General features: G+C 38.2%; 1 long non-coding RNA gene across 3 annotated transcripts; it reads left to right on the forward strand.

The window, feature by feature from the left end:
- The first annotated feature begins 10,334 nt into the window (after positions 1-10,334).
- Positions 10,335-14,950, forward strand: LOC138128452 (uncharacterized). 3 transcript variants are annotated; one of them, XR_011158662.1, is made up of 3 exons: positions 10,884-11,789; positions 11,840-12,569; positions 14,093-14,350. It is a non-coding gene; the product is annotated as an uncharacterized lncRNA (long non-coding RNA). The 3 variants fall into 3 exon arrangements; XR_011158663.1 differs by lacking the exon at positions 14,093-14,350 and adding an exon at positions 14,759-14,950 and having other exon boundaries at positions 11,633-11,789; XR_011158661.1 differs by having other exon boundaries at positions 10,335-11,789; positions 11,840-14,350.
- Positions 14,951-15,689: the final 739 nt, after the last annotated feature.

A 15,689-nucleotide genomic window follows, 5' to 3' on the forward strand; every position in this document is an offset into this window, starting at 1 on the left:
CAGCGAAGCTGCCAGGGAGATCATCTGGATCAAGAGGATTTTAACTGAACTGGACCAATTGAAAGCAACACCTACATTACAAATCGACAATGAAGCTGCTATTCGACTTGCCCAGAATCCCGAGTTCCATCGAAGAACGAAGCATATTCGTATCAGACATTTTTTTGTTCGCGAATTAGTAACTGCTGGAGAGATTATGGTTTCAAAAGTAGATTCTGAAAAACAGCTCGCGGACATATTAACAAAACCATTGTTTTCAACCCGATTTAGAGATTTGTGTAACGACATGGGAATCTGTAAGTTATTAAATAAGGGAGAGTGTTGATGTATTTCTCATTTTATACTTATTTAATAACAGTACTTTTATTTTGTTTAGGTTGGTACTAAAACCAACGAGTAGATGTAACTAAGGAAAAACCTGATATACGCCATAGACACTAACTTGAAACTTGTAGATGGTAAAACAACACGTTCACGTTTGAATAAACAGTTTTAGCTTTTAAATCAAAACAGTCGGCCTTATTAGAAAATCCCAACAAAGTCTTAACGTGTCAACAGTTAAATCCTTCAGCAATAAAAACTTTAAGAGATGGAATTTCAGGAAAGCTGATCTTCACATGTTATATAAGAAAATTGCATCCACAGAATGGTCTTTTTTGGAAGACTGCACCAATGTTGACATAGCCTGCTCTCTATTTTACAACAAATTTAACAACTTATTAGATACGTGTGTCCCAAAAAGTTGCAGCGGTTGCAATGGTTGCTATCCGCCCTGGTTCAACTCATCGATTATTAAAAATATTAAACGGAAATGGCAAATTTGTCGTCAATACAAAATTAATAACAATCCCGTAACATGCCAGATATTCAAAACGATCCGCTCGCAAATTAAACACGACATCAAGCAGGCGTATAAGGTTTATATTGACAGTATTGAAGGTAGCATTAGAACTGACCCAAAAAAATTTTGGTCTCACGTTAATAGCATCAAAAACTCTAAGAGTGTTCCAGGTCGCATGTCATATTTAAATAATCAATTTCAAGATCCAAACGACATCGTCAATGCTTTTGCAGATTTCTTCCAACAGTGCTACACTGCTTCGGGAGTTTTCACTGGCCGGGACGTTATTCATTCTGATACTAATAATGTAAACACTCCTTTCATATCTGAATCAGACGTAACATCAGCCCTAAAGAAACTTAAACCCAAATTAACGGCTGGTCCCGATAATATTCCTGCGTTTCTCTTAAAAGACTGTGCCTCAGTCCTAGCGTATCCCTTGCAGTTGGTGTTTAATCTTGCTCTCAAAACCTGCAAATTCCCTGAAATATGGAAATTATCAAGTATCTCGCCAATCTTCAAAAAAGGCAACAGAACTCAAGTAGAAAATTATCGACCAATATCTCTTATTTGCAACTTCTCTAAGGTGTTTGAATCCATCCTGTATGACACTTTGTTTGCAAGCGTTCGCAACACGATCTCCGAATTTCAACACGGCTTCGTTAGTGGCCGTTCTACAGTAACTAACTTGTGCTCCTTTACGCAATTTGTTGCTGAATGTTTTGATGCCAGGCTACAGGTTGATGTGGTCTATACCGACTTCTCTAAAGCTTTCGACCGGTTGGATCACCGCATTCTGTTATGCAAACTTCGGGAATTTGGTCTCTCAGAATCATTGTTGCAATTCTTCGAATCTTACCTTGGGAGCAGAAAGCAATTTGTAATGTGTAACGGATTTAGATCTAAAGAAATCACTGTATCATCTGGAGTTCCGCAGGGCTCTGTTCTTGGACCTCTGTTTTTTATCATGTTTATTAACGACATCAGTGTAAATATCGAGTCCAATATTCTCATGTATGCGGATGATCTTAAAGTGTACAGAAAAATATCTAACACACATGACTGTGAAATGCTGCAGCGAGATATTATTAGGATACAAGAGTGGTGCAAATGTAATAATCTGTTTTTAAATGTTCAAAAATGTCATGCTATGTCCTACACGAATAAATCCACAACAATCCTCTTTGATTACCACATAGATCACTGTTTGCTTACTAGAGACAACATGATCTGCGACCTAGGAATTACTTTTGATACAAGATTAACATTTTCAAATCATATAAATGTTATAGTCTCCGGGGCACTGCGATCTCTGGGATTCATTATAAGATGCACTAAAAATTTCAGTGATATCAGATCATTGAAAATGTTATATTTTGCCTTTGTTCGTTCTCGTCTCGAATATGGAAGTATTATCTGGTCTTCAAATTGCCAGACACACATTCAAAATCTGGAAAAAGTCCAGCGTCGTTTTCTTAAGTTCTTGGCCCATAGAATTGATGGTACTTATCCCGAAAGGGGTCGCTCGCAATCTGAACTCCTTGAGCGTTTCGAATGTCAGGATCTTAAGACTAGATGCGTGAACGCTTCAATGAGCTTTCTTCGTAATCTGATACATTACCGTATAGATTGTAGTAATCTTTTGAGCAAGCTCTACTTTCTGGTTCCCCGCCTGACCTCCCGAAACCATGTATGCTTTTACCTACCTACTCCGCGTATTGATGTTCAGAAACATTCTCCTTTATATACCATGTGCGAAAATTATAACGTACATCAACATGCGTTTGACATCTTTCGGTAATGTTATCTGTATGTATTTCTTTTCTCTTGCTATTCTCCTATCCCTTAATTGGACTTGTTCTGTGGGATAGACGTATTCTAATAATAATAATAATAATAATAATATGAATACAGTAGAGCGGAAAAAACAAAGAAGAATACCTACAATGGAAGTTAAATAATGTTTTAATGGTAACAGTGAACTTATATACTAGGTGAGGCAGATGGGGCTGGGGGGTACAGAAGGTGTTCTGGGCGTCCTTGAGGTTCCTGTGGATGGATGGTTCTGCTACTGGGTTGTTCTTTTTTCTTCTGGGTCCTGTTGTTCACGTGTCTGGAATGGAGAAAAAAGAGCAGAAAGAGAACAAGGGAGGTTAGAAGGGCTTACCGGGGTAGATGTCCTGAATCCCGGTAGTCCTGGCGTCTTCGACGGCTACCGCATGGTCAAGGGGGTTGAGTCCACAAGCTCCTGGAGGTCGTCTGGTAGGTCGGTGTAGGCTGGTGACAGGAGAGCTGTTGGCGGGTGTTTTAGCTTGCGCTTGGGAATTTTCGGGATTCTGTTGAGGAGGCGGCCGTCTCGTGACGGGTATTTAAACGAGGTGGACAGGGTTTGGATGGCGAGGGCGTTGTTGGAGTTTAGGGTGCGTGTCACGTAGCGGCTCTGGAGTTCTTTGAGGCGGGATTGTGTTGGTTTCCTGGTGGAAGTTGTCGGAGGGGAACCTGTCGGGGAGTCGAAAGATCCTGCGGAGATTTGGCGGAGGAGGGCCGGGTATAGGGTGGCGTAGATGGGGGCGCGGTATTCGATGACGGGACGGATGAAGGATTTGTAGGTGTGGTACAGGGTTTTCGGATCGCCCCCACGGATGCGCCCTCGAATTCTGTACAGGAGGTAGGCTCGGTTGCGGGATTTTTTGAGGGTTTCTTTGACGTCCTGGTTGAGGGTGCAATTTTTGGAAAAGGTGACGCCGAGGTAGCGGATGTGTTGAAGTTTGGGGATGGCCTGGTTGTTGAGTAGGAGATGGGGGGCTTGGTGGCGGGACCTGGCTCCGGAGTAGGACATTAAGATGGACTGGGATTTGAGAGGGTTTGGCTTGATTCTCCAGGTGTGTGTCCAGGTGGTGATGTCGTTCAGATGGCCCTGTAGGATCCTGGCGGCGATCGCGGGGTTTCTCTGGCTTGTCCACACGGCGGTGTCGTCGGCGAAGAGTCTGGTCTTCGTCCGGGGGGCATCTGTAACAGGAAAATCTCTGCAGTATACAATGCAGAGAAGGGGGGGAAAGGATGGAACCCTGAAGGACCCCTGCTTGAAGAACGATTGGGCGGGACTTGATGTTCTGGATTTTGACGCTGCAGGTCATCTAAAAGGAAGTGTGTTTTTAATGGGACGTGATCGGAAGTGACGGTTGTTCCTATGCTGCAATGGGGGTACAAGAAGGGGACGAAGTTTTCTGTTGAGAGGATGTGATCTGTGATGGAACAACCTGTGTGACTTAAAAAAGTGGGATCGGTGTTGTGCAGACGGCACAGCGGAAGAGTGGTTATAAGGGAGTTCAGTGACCTGCCGTTGGGGTTCGTTCGAGTGTCACCGCAGTCTGTGTGACGAGCGTTAAAATCTCCGAGGACGATTGCAAAGTTATGTTGGGCCGCGTAGCGAAGCAGATCAGCGGAAACTCTGTCTTGGGGGCGGTTGTAGTAGGAGATGATTAGGATGGACATGATTTGGAGGTGCAGGTTGACTGCGACGGCTTCTAGATGGTTGAGGTGGTTAGGGAGTGTGTGGGGGGTGGAGGCAAGGTTTTGGGCGACGAGGAGGGCGACGCCGCCGCTGCGGGTGGGATTAATTTCAGAGTTCCTCTGATAGCAGTGAAATTTTGAAACGACGATTGATTTTACCGTGTGAGTTTCCGAGATGGCCAGAATTGAAATTTTATCCTGCGCGAGAAAATTTTTCAGGGGATTGAATTTACGATTTATGCCGCAGATATTTATGCATCCCATTTGTATGGGAGCCATTTATGCGTGACAGTTGAAAAAAAAGGGGGGGGGGGAGGTGGGGGCCACTTCACTGGTCGAAAGTGAAGTGGATTTTGTGGCCGGAGTGGGACACTTTGGTCACGACGTTGAAGACCGATTTTGACGTGTTTTCGAGAATGGATTGAATTTTGGACCTCTGCATGGGGAAGAGGTCGAACAGAGTCTTGGTCATGAAGGTGAGCAAGCTCTTGATGATGGTTATGGTGGCGTCGTTCTCGGATGGGTTCGACTCGGTGTCGGCCGATTCGACGATTGCGGTTAGGGGGTCAACGATTTTAACCGGGAGGACGGGGGTTTCGTCGGTCACTTGGATCTTTTTGAAGCTGGGGCATGCGCGCGACCATGCAGGGTGGGGGCCATTACAGGTAGAGCAGGAGGGCTCTTTCGCGGGGCATCTGTTTGGCAGGTGGCTTTCAGGGCAGATGGGTTTGTTGGTGCAGTCGGCCTGACCGTGGCCGAATTGGAAGCACCTGGGGCACTACAAGGGGTGTGAGGTCTCGCACTCGAAGGTGCGGCCGTAGAGGGCGACACCGTTGATGAGCATGTCGTCGACGGTTTTATTGTCGGTAGATAAGACGCGGATGAAAGACGTGGCGCGGTTGGTTTTCCTGGAGATTATTCTCCAGGCCTTCCCGATAGAGAGTGAGGGGCAGAGGGTGCCAATGTCATCAGCAGGGATGTCCTGTGGGACGTCGCGGATGACCACCGAGAAGGTGGGTTTTTTGGAGGCAGACGAGAGGCCGGCGGTTTTGCGGTTGATGGGGGCATAATTTATGGAGGTGCTGTTGGCGGCGACCTGAAGGGTCTTGAGAAAATTGGGGGCGCGGGGGGTGTTTGTGATTAGAGCGCGGTTTTGTTGTAATTGACTCGCAGCCGCACCGATTTTAGACCGAGAGTGGTGACTACAAAGTTGTAAAAGGCCTTCTGTTGGCTGGGATTTCTTTAACGGTATATTTATAATCGGGGGCGGGTTGACTAGTTTGGGTTCGCGGGGTGTTGCTTGTTGTGGATAATGCCGGGGATGAGGCCCTCGAGGATGAGGGTGATTCATCGGGGGTTGGGGAGCGTTTAGTTTTAGTGGGTTTGGACTCACCGGATCGTTGAAGGGTCCTCGACCTGGTTGTGGGGGTTTTGGGGGCCTCAGCGGTGGTCCTCGGCTTCATCTCTTCGGATGTTTGGGGCACTTTGTTTGAGGTTGGTGAATCAATTAAAGTTACTTTAACTTTCTGTTTTCGGCGGCGCGAGGAGCTTCGAGCTTCCATGCTCGCCCGACACTATTACCGTAAGGACACTTCACTGCACTTTCACTCCGACACACGTCCGACACGTTCGGGTGTTCAAGGTAGAATGCTTCTCTTCTCTGGGGTTGGAACTCATGGTCTTATACTTTTCCCGTCGGGAGGTCTCGGTTCTTGTCGGCCGGTACTGCTTGTTCCGGGGGTAGTTCAAGAGGGGGTGATGCGTGGGCCGGTGAGGGTGGCGCGACTGGAGCGCTACTCTGGTGGACGCTCGGGTTATAATTTGAAATTAATACCTAATAACGAAGAGAAGTATATTTCCTTCAGTAAAATTTTAAGAATGGATGATAATGGATATATCGAATTGAGATTTATCGATTCATTTAGATTTTTAGCAAGTGGCCTAGACAATTTGTTATCTAATCTAGAATCAAGTCAATTGACAGAAATAATTAAATACTTTTCAAATCATAAATTAGATATGTTATTTAGGAGAGAAAAAAGCAAGATAATTAGAAAAGGAATATATCCCTATGAATACATGGATTCTCTTGAGAAATTTTCTTCCATCAATAGATAAATTTTCTTCTTCGCTCACAAAAGAAGGAATTTCTCAAGAAGAATTCAAACATGCAGTGAAAGTATGGAAATATTTTAAAATTAAAAACTTGGGTGAATGGCATGATTTATACTTAAAACTAGATGTTTTGCTTTTAACTGATGTATTTGAAAATTTTAGGGATTTATGTTTGGAAAAGAGTTATGGACTGGATCCTGTTTGGTATTATATCCTGTGATTCAAAAAACCTGTCATCAAAGCGTGCCATGAAAAAAATTACGTAAACTCCATCCATTTTCAATATACACAACTAAATCTAGTGATTTTAGTAACTTTTGTGGTGTAATAGGATACAACTTTTTTCTACTGTAAATGCAATGTCAGATAATAATTCAGGTTATGTGTATTTTGAAGAGGTTATAATGTACGATTATTGTCATTTTTGACAAATCTCTAATCGAACCCCGCAATCAAGCAAAGCAAACTAGTTTTGAATATTTTACTTAAAATATGGTATCTACAGGTTAATATTAAATACCGGCATTGAAACCAGCAAGTAGGTGTACCTTAATAAACATAATTAGATTTTAACGAAAAGATTTCAGAGCAGGACACAGAGGGGAAACATGATACATTCAAAATAAATAGTGCTCAGGAGCAAACCCTCTCAAGTCAAGCCTGAAGGCCGGCGGTCTTGTAATTAAAAAAAGCGCACAACGGCGCAAATATTTCTTCACTGTTCCATCGTGCGTCGTTTCCATTCTGTGCCTGTGTCCCCGATCCAGAAATTACCCCGTATTTTTCCTTCAGATATCTGTAGGAGATTGAAGCTAACATTTTAAATAGATCAATTTAAATTAAAAGTGGATTCATCAACTTACGGCAAAAATTTACCCAACCATTCGGTAAACTGGCATCCTCCCCAAATTTGGACCATTCATGTCCCAAATGTTTTGAAAACACCGGTGAACGCTTTGTTTTATCTCTAAAGTGAGGCATTTTCTCTTTATAACCTTGCCTGTGGCCTCCATGATATCGCTACTTAATCGTATTTTTTTTCAATAATTATAATCTGACAGTGTCAAATTTTTTGACAAATTCAAAACGTCCGTTTTGAATGTTCAATATTAGAAAAAATAAAACACTTTCATTGCAATACAAAAAAAGAAAATTCCCTAACAGTAATGTATATTGAAAATGGATGGAGTTTATGTCTAATCATAACGTTCGAACTTTGTTTAGGGACCCTAGAACTACGAACGCATTCTTGAATCTTGAACTACTCAGAACTCGGTAGGTAGTTAAAAAAAACAGATTTCAATTTAATAAAAGGGCTTTTCTATGGAAACAAATGTAAAGTCCTACAGAAACTCTAGTGGAACCCGACTTTGGTCGTAAATTTATGTTTGTCACTTGAAAAATAGAATTTCATGCTGCAGCAATAATCCTACTAATAAATGCTAATGAGGGTTGTCAGTTTGGGGTTCGCAGTGTTCGCTTCAAGCAAGGATGTTACAGGTAGTGGTAGTTGTATTTATGACAAAGGTTATTACTTGATAATAAAATCTTATTCTTCGGTTGTTGTTGGTAAATTTACAACCAAAGTCGAATTCCACTAGAGATTCTGTAGGACTATACTTCATTGATTTAATAGATATTTATACACCAAGTGAGTTAAACCAATGTTTATTCAAGAGAAGAATGTTTAGCTCAAGAGCGCGAAGCGCGAGTGAGCTAATTCTTCGAATGAATAAACATTCGTTTAACTCACGCGGTTTATACAATATTTTATTCAATTTTGCGACAGACACTTTCAATTCACGAATTATTATGAATTATGCAAAATACTGCAACAAAAATCAAGTCTGTGACAGTGGCAACACTTCCGTGACAACCATTTTGCTATAAACAATTATTTTTGTGTCAATAATTTTCGTGAAAAATGTCGGAGTCAGAAATATGCGACGGAACGAGATTTTTGTTCCGGAACATGTAATGAATGAAGCACTAGAAGCAGTAGGCAAAGTAGTGCCAGTAAAATGTAAAATATTGTACGAAAAAAGAGTATAATTGTTTGTGTAATTGGAGAAATAAGAACGACCCCCCGGTCGACGTGAAGATAATTTTGGCTTATATTTCGGAGCGATCAAAAACTGTAAAATCGTCTTAATTGTGGTCATACCGTTCACAGCTGACGAAAATGTTATTGATTAAGGAAAATGTCGATATAAACAGGTTTGTGGATAATGTTTAACTATAGAATTTGTGCTAAATTAAGGTTTGTAGATTCCATCAAGTAGAAACATTTTTGAAGCAGCATTCTGTAGGACACAGGGCAAAGAAGTAGAAGGCTTTGACACGGGAAGAACAAGTTCTACATATATATACATATAGTTGAATTTTTTTAATAAACAATTGTCAAAACGTTGTCTTGTTGGTATGAGCCAAACTGTGATTTTCATGATAATACGATTGATCACATTGAGTGTCAACATTTTTTTATGTAACTGAGCCTGCGCCCTAACAAGCGAGAGTTTATTTCAAATTCGAAAAGGTTTCTCCTGATGTCTCATTAAATTTGTTTTGAAAATGAATTCACGGAAGAAAGGTACGGGAAGTGAAGTGAACATAACCTTAACCATGATTTGGTGTCAAATTGTTATACAGCTGGTCCATATGTCCAAATTTTAGGGTGGTACAGTATGGTTTTTTACTTCATTTTGACATTGACAATTGTTTATTAAAAAAATTTCACTATACGAGTACATTATATATACTCAGTTTCATATAAATGTGCATCTAAGCTGTGTATTAAAGCTAAAGCTAGTGACTTTGACTGTCAAAGTTGCTTGCTCTGCGCGAACCCGATTTGACTAGTTTTTCAGTTTTTGTCCATTTTAACATTGCTGATTTCAAAAGCAATGTTACGTCTTTTTAGTGATTAAATTAAAGTAATTCTTATTTGTTTTTGTCTTTGTATTTTTACCAAGTAAAGATTTATTGGTGATGGCCTTCATAAATGTGACTTTTGTAATGTAACTAAATTAAAGGTGCTCTTACAAATGCACAGCTCACTTGATGAACATTTATATGAAATCAATTATATGTTTTTTAACAAAGAGTGAATAAATTTTTTTTTAAATCGCTAGTGAGTTAATTTTTTTTTAACTCACTCTACCGAATAAACAATTGTTTACCTTGGTTGTTATGAAGTTGATAAATACGGTTTAAAACGTCAGAATTGAATAATAGTATATTATATTATAAGTGATAGATAGAAATGCATCATTATACAAGAGTGAGAATTTTGACCGATGAGTGCGCTTGCGCACGAGTGGGACACTTCTCACGAGTTTCATAATGGCATTTCGATCACGTGTAATATACGACGTTTTATCTTACAGGTGCAACTATTGCAAAAATCCAAGAAATGCAGTTTCATTCAAGTAAAATGACAGCTGTCAAATTTAGTCACTTGTGAGTGATTTATGTCAAGTTAAATGGCAACTGTCAAATTAACTCACTAGTGAGTACTTTATCTCACTTGTGATTAAAATTTGACTTCTGTCACCGAAAACAATGGTCTAAGGTAGCTCAAAAACTCCACCTGTAAGATAAAAATAATTATTAATAACATTCATAAATAAAACTTAGATGATGTGTTATGTGACCACCACGTTCACGGGTTCACGCATGCATAACCTAACTTTTTTTTTAATGGTGTCAACAACATTTTCCAACATCGCAACATCCACAGCGAATTATTGATTCATTCAAGTTTGTTAGCTATGATTTGCCGAAGATCATCCATATCAACCACAGGTGCACTGAAAATTGAATGTATGGCTACAAAAAGAAGTCATATGGGCAGTGTTGCCAGATGGGGGGTTTTTTAGAGAGATGGGGTACATTTTGGGGGGTATAAATGTTTGGGGGTTTTTGTTGGGGGGAAATTATTTTTGGTGGTGAGGAAGAAACTAGCATATTATCAATATTCAAGATAAAAATACTATTTAAAAAAATGTTTTCAAATTTATTTACATGTGTAGCAGAGCAGAAGATGTAGCAATTTTAGAACTTTTTTCAGGAATACCCTAAATTCATAGGTAGGTGAACAGTCGAATGCAAAGCGTTTTGGTCGCCAATGTCACTAAAAAATTATTCGTTTATGTCAGAACTCAGAATTTTGTAATTTACACTGTGTAATCAAGCCTTATTGTCATCAAAAAATCAAAAATAATTTAAACGTCAACAGTATCGTGCGTTCATTTAAATTTATCCTCAAAGTTGGCGTTGAAGAGTCGATTGTGAAGTTGAGTATAATAAATAAATGTTTTATTTATTGGAAATTTTGGGGGTTTTTCTGCAAAATACCATTATTTTTGGGGGATTTCGTGCTTCCAGTTGGGGGATTTTAAAAATATCATCTGGCAACACTGCATATGGGGTTAGATCACAAAACGTGGGAGGCCACTCATGTGGCATATTTAAACTAATAAGGTGGTTGTCATAAAATTTCATTAAAACACGATTAAACACTGAAGAATGTTTTTTCCACTACATATTGCACTATTGTTATGAAAATTCTCCATAAACCACTAACAGAATTATTGTTGTGTTCAAAGTCGATCATTTGGATGTACTTCATGGACTAGTTGTGGATGATAAGGATGTAAATGATCTTGATCTTGTTTCAGAATACGCTGACAAGTGGTATAGCCCATAGGACAGATTGAATTGTAAATTGAACTATTTCTATTTGTCTGTTCCTCAATTACTTGTCGTACTGTTTCACTGTTTTCTTCATTTCCCACCTTTGAACTCCCATTACCTTCTTTACGTCCTACACTTCCAGTTTCCTTGTAAAGTGCACAAGACGATGTACTTTTCTGTTAAATCTATCAAAATGTCGATCACTTCTACAAAAGTTTCCTGGAAATCTTCAAAAGCATTACATGTTGAATAAACCCACTGCCCATCCATTTTTATGCCGTTTCTAAAATAAGTTTCCAATATTCAGCGTTTTTGGTGGTCGGTGAAAGCCATAACGTTCAAATTTTACAATAATAAATTAATAACGTAAATTGACTCAAGTTGCATAAAACCACTTTGCAACTGACCTTCGAAAATTTACATAGTGTAAGGTGACTGGTTGCAGTATGTAACAGAAGTTTTGTTAGTGTGAATTTTATAACGACCTTTTTTAGTAACTTTTTAGTAATTATTTATTTGAGGTTAGGTACAGTATAAATAAATTAGAAGAACGTGTTTAGTTGCTATTTTTGTCTATTTTTTTGTTTGAAGATGGGGCCAAACGAGTTTTCTACCTTTTTTTAATGTATAATTGATAATCGCCAAGTGCCTGCCAAATTAATTTTATTGTTTTAGTACTTTCGGAATTGTTCCAATAAACTAACAACAAAACAGACGAATCGGTCAAGGAATTGCGTATTTTAGGACATAAATGTGCAATGTCAATTCTTGCAGATCCCCTGTTATGTTTTTTCTGACACAAAAGAAGATTTCAGATGAAGTGAGCAGTAAGCTTAACTTGTACTGTTCCCATCAGGATTGGAATAATTATTGGTGGCACAAGTTGAGTAGAAACGATAAAATATAAATTCAAGCCACTTTGAAATGCCCCAATATATAATCCCTTTAATAAATGTATTACATAATTATCAAATTAGGAACTAAAATTTTTTAAAGGATGGCCGTCACAGACTTGTCCTAAAAATAAGGGCAGATTTTAAAGACATTCGGATCTAGATCAAATTATCCAGCGAGCCTTAAGTTCTATCCACATTTTCTCCTCTCTTGAACCATGTGGCCTCTTGAGAGATGGTGGTAAAAGACCTGATGGTGGTACACTCATTCCATGGAGTAAAGGTCAACGCCTAATATGGGATGTAACATGTGTTGACACTTTGACTGATTCTTACATAAGAAAAACTTCCATAATTGCAGGATCAGCTGCTGAAGAAGCAAGTAAACGAAAACATGACAAATATCAAAATTTAAAGTCTGCAAATTATATTTTTAAAGCATTAGTTTTCAAAACATTAGGTCCATGGAGTTTGGAATGTAATACATTTATCGATTACTAAAATTTACACAAGTAGGTCTGACCTAATTTCTTAAAAAATTACTAACATATGTTTTTGAAAATATACATTGGATTAATATTTATTTAATTACTAGATCATTTTTTACAATACTTGATAAGCTTAAATTTGTGAATGAAACGTGGAGTTACCAAAACGACAAGCTACAAATCATTCAGTCACACGTTCATCATAAGTACCTTCGCCCATTTCTTCTTCATTCTCTCCTCTCACATGATCATCACTCTCATTCATTTCTATTTCGACGATAATAACTTCAGGAGCTTCACTTACATCGTACTCACATAAGTTGGCTACATTTTCACTCATATCATAATTACCACTCACTTGCATATTTGAATCACCAATTTGCTCGTGGTCACTAAATGACAAAACATCACTGGCAGATTCAGACAATGATGCTTCATCATCAGAATCATCTGAATCTGCTAGTGATATTATGATCGGAGGAATATCTCTGTAACTAAAATTACCCATTAGTTTTTGCCAATCTTGTGTGATCAATTTTTCACAATGAGTTATGCTATCACTCCACATTTTTTGAGTATATCCTGATAACGCTTCGTCCCATACATCTTCTACTGCTTTTTTTTGGAAGGTTGTGATTGTTGTGAACTAATATTTTTATTATAGTAAGGCTTACAGAATCCCCAAACCAGCTCAATAGGATTGTATTGACAGTTATAAGGTGGGAGTCTCAACACTTCAACACTTTGAGTATGTAATAACTCGTCAATTTGGTATTTTTTGGTGCCAATGCGTGATCTAATAATAGTCATTAATTCTTTTTTTGTTAATTTCATGCTAAAGGGAATTTTGCGTTCAGTTAGCCAAGATTGTAAATTTAATTTGTTCCAAGAATAGGTAGGGGGACGCTCTACAAGCACCGAATGATACGGGGCGTTATCCATTACCACAACAACCTTTTGGTGGAAGCATTGAAGCGATGGAACTAATTGTTCTTCTACCCATTTTTTGAATAACTCCCCGTTCATCGTTTTATGATAGTCGGCACTATCAATATTGCTGTTTAAAAGGAATTTGCAACCTTCCAAAAATCCAAATTTACAGCCTGCGTGGAGAACGGTAAAACGCTTACCCTCAGTGACTGTAATTTTTTTAGGCATAGTCCTCCTGTCATTTTCATTTAACCACCGTCTTATTGGCGCACCGTTTTGGTATATCCACGTTTCATCCAAAAAGACAAATAAAGCATTTTCTTCTTTATATTGTAAATATTTCCGCAAAAACTTAATTTTCAATGATTTTAACCTGGGACTTTCGATTAAGATTTTTCGGTTATTTACTTTTTTATATTGATAACCCATTGTTTTGACAATAGATCTAAATGTTGTTAAGCTTCCGATATAGTCCAATTCATTTTTGGCATAATGGTACAAGTCTGCCATGGTAAAATATTTATTGTTCTCGTTCAGCCGATAAATATGATTATTTAGATCTTGTTGAAAATCATATTTTTGAAAGAATTCGGACTTAGGTTTCTTTCCTTGTTTAGGATGGGAAAAAGGTATTCCGGATTTATGCTGGGACATTATGGCATGGACAGCACTTCTTGAGCACTAGAAAAAGCAAATATTAAAGGAAAGGACACAAGTTTTTGAAATTGGACCCAAAAGAGAATCAATTTTTACATAATAAATAAAAAGATGAAAAGATCCTGAATTGAAGGCGTAATGTAATGTAAATCTGATTTTTGAATGCTGTGTTGATGACGATGTAAAGTCTAAATTTAAGAATAAAGAGTTGTTCGTGAGCTATTGTAATATAAAACACATAAAATGGATAAATTGCATTGTATGTATGTATGCTTGTATTGTAATTAAATCAACCGTTCATACCGCAAAAATATTCTGAACTTTCGATTCAAGTTGACGTTGGGAAGCTTCCGGGTATGCAGATTGCAATTCTAACGTGCATCTCACAAGCGATTGTTTCATATGCTTTGATAGCACAAGTCGTTTTGGATCCATTGCTTCTAATTGTAATTTATTTCAATAAATGCCGCAAATGAATTTAAATGTCAAAATTGTTGACAAGTTTAAATTTCAGCAATGCTACCAACAGCGATTCTTCAAAATTACCAAACACGATGAGAGCTAATACCAACCTAATTTTTCATCTGTGGTTTTTTGCAACTTGAGTCAACTTTTTTTTTTTTTAGATGCGATTGTGAATACGGATGCATGATCCACTGAGCTACAAAGTGTTTGCAACTTGCGTATGTGATTATTGGGTATATAAGATCGAGTTTAGCCTAGATGAGCTTAGCCTCGATTATACCTCATTTTAATAAAAACAAAAAACAAACGTTGTTTTATTATAAAAATAAAATAAAAGGTTTAGTTTTACTATGTATAGTTCAGTTATGTTAAAATCGTTATTACACAACCTACTAAAACAAAAAAACAAAAAATGAGTTATCGTCGTCACATCAGCGGTAGTGGAATATTGGAAAAAACTTTGTATAAAATTCCGTATGAGTTTCATAGAAGTACCTGGTTATCAATTTTGTGGACCGAATACGAAACTTGAGGAACGTTTAAGACGAGGTGATGTAGGTATTAATGGTCTTGATATGGCATGTAAAGATCATGACATTGCTTATTCACAAAATAAAGATTTAAAATTACGTCATGATGCTGATAGGGTATTAGCGGAAAAAGCCTTGCAACGTTTCCATTCGAAGAATGCATCTTGGGGTGAAAAAGCTGCAGCATTAGGTGTAGTTGGAGCGATGAAAGCAAAAATAAAATTTGGTATGGGAATATCAACACGAAAAGTTGGTTGTGTAAAAGTTTTAAATCAGTGTGAAAAAAGTCTGGAGAAAACTAAAACAACAATTGAAGATTGTTTAAAGAAAATATCAGAATTTAAAACGAATGATGCAAGTAAAAATAAATATCGACGAAAACAACAAAACAAGCCTCCTGTGAATCGAAAGCGAAAAGAAAAAGAAGGTATTGCTGCTGCTGTTGAAAATATGATGATTAATAATAATTCAGATGATCAAATTGTAACAAATCCAATATCAAAATCTTCATTTGAAGGAAAATTAGAGTTTGATCCGTTTGAAGACAATAAAAAACCAAAGT

The sequence above is a fragment of the Tenebrio molitor genome, chromosome 4, assembly GCF_963966145.1.
Source record: "Tenebrio molitor chromosome 4, icTenMoli1.1, whole genome shotgun sequence".
In the NCBI taxonomy this organism is placed as follows: domain Eukaryota; kingdom Metazoa; phylum Arthropoda; class Insecta; order Coleoptera; family Tenebrionidae; genus Tenebrio; species Tenebrio molitor.